The sequence below is a fragment of the Pristiophorus japonicus genome, unplaced genomic scaffold, assembly GCF_044704955.1.
Source record: "Pristiophorus japonicus isolate sPriJap1 unplaced genomic scaffold, sPriJap1.hap1 HAP1_SCAFFOLD_147, whole genome shotgun sequence".
Lineage (NCBI taxonomy): Eukaryota > Metazoa > Chordata > Chondrichthyes > Pristiophoridae > Pristiophorus > Pristiophorus japonicus.
The window spans coordinates 1,046,032-1,047,353 of NW_027251144.1; the positions used below are offsets into that span (position 1 = coordinate 1,046,032).

The 1,322-nt window shown below is 41.4% G+C and overlaps 1 non-coding gene across 1 annotated transcript; it reads right to left on the bottom strand.

Annotated features, from left to right (window-relative positions):
* Positions 1 to 898: 898 nt before the first annotated feature.
* Positions 899 to 972, bottom strand: trnan-auu (transfer RNA asparagine (anticodon AUU)). The gene has a single exon. It is a non-coding gene; the product is annotated as a tRNA-Asn (tRNA).
* Between the last annotated feature and the right edge of the window lie 350 nt (positions 973 to 1,322).

A 1,322-nucleotide genomic window follows, 5' to 3' on the forward strand; every position in this document is an offset into this window, starting at 1 on the left:
TCTAACCCCGTGCTGGATCTGTCCTGGGAGAGATTGATGGGACAATGTAGAGGAAGCTTTACTGTGTGTCTAACACGTACTGTACCTGCCCTGGGAGGCTTTGCTGTGACTGTGTAGTGGTAGCTTTACTCTGTATTGAACATTATTGTCCTTTTTAATCCACTTGTTTCACACCGAAACAAATCGTAACCATGATGTGAATTTAACGCCACGTGATTCTTTGAAATCATCTTTAAATGATTGGGTAAAACCACTTCTTATGCCACCGAAAAACAGCTTTGATTCCAGGTCTCGGCGATACATTTTATAACACCATTTTTAAATTCAAAACCTAATAAAATTGACGACATACAGCCAACGTGCAAAAGTAAGAATTCTTTTAATGACCGTTAATCAGCCGATAACCTTCTTCAGAATGAAATAAATAATAATATAATTACTGAGGAACAGTGGTATCTTCAATCATTCATTTTCTCTTTACATGTGATGAAGTTTTATCCCTATCTCATTTACACGCTGATGAGAATGGTTTAAAATTGTAAGTGTTTATGACTCAGTTGTAAAACCATTGATTGTGTGTGTGCCGATTCTGGAGAGGAGGAGCACTTGAGACCATAGTTCCAGTTCTTTCTGTGTATCAATAGAATCAATTTCCACCAGTTTCTTTAAACCCAATAACATAATTTCTTTCGAGTGGGCTGGATGGAGGAACATGATCCATGTAAAAATTTTTTATCGTTTTACTTGAACTGAATGCTCATAAAATATTGGAGTGGGAACTAATTGGATAATAGCACAGCTAGCAACATTTGCGGAATAGATTCGTGCAGCCAAAACGCACAATGACAACCTGGGACTGTGCGGCAACGAATACTCGGGGAAAAACAGTTAAACACTTCGTCCCTGGGTGGGGTCGAACCACCAACCTTTCGGTTAATAGCCAAACGCGCTAACCCATTGCGCCACAGAGACTGATGGAAGGAAAAGGTTCAAGGCATCCCAAACCAGAGTGTCAGACAGTTAAAGCTTCAGATTGCTCTGACCGGGATGGAACTTGTCCACTCTCAGTGGTACTTTTCACAAATAAATAGAGGGACATTCATTGTGGATGCGTGGAAACAGTCTGGTCCCGCACACTGCAGACACTTACATGTCACCGCCAACCAGCTCTCCCGCAACCGGTGTGATCTACCTTCCAGACTTCCAGTGCCTTGTCTGTGACAAAGTATTCTGATTGTCCCGAAGCCGGTGTTAGGTTTGAATTCCTTTTTAGCTCCTGACTGCGGATATTCCTGTGATTAAACTGGAACTAAATGCTAACA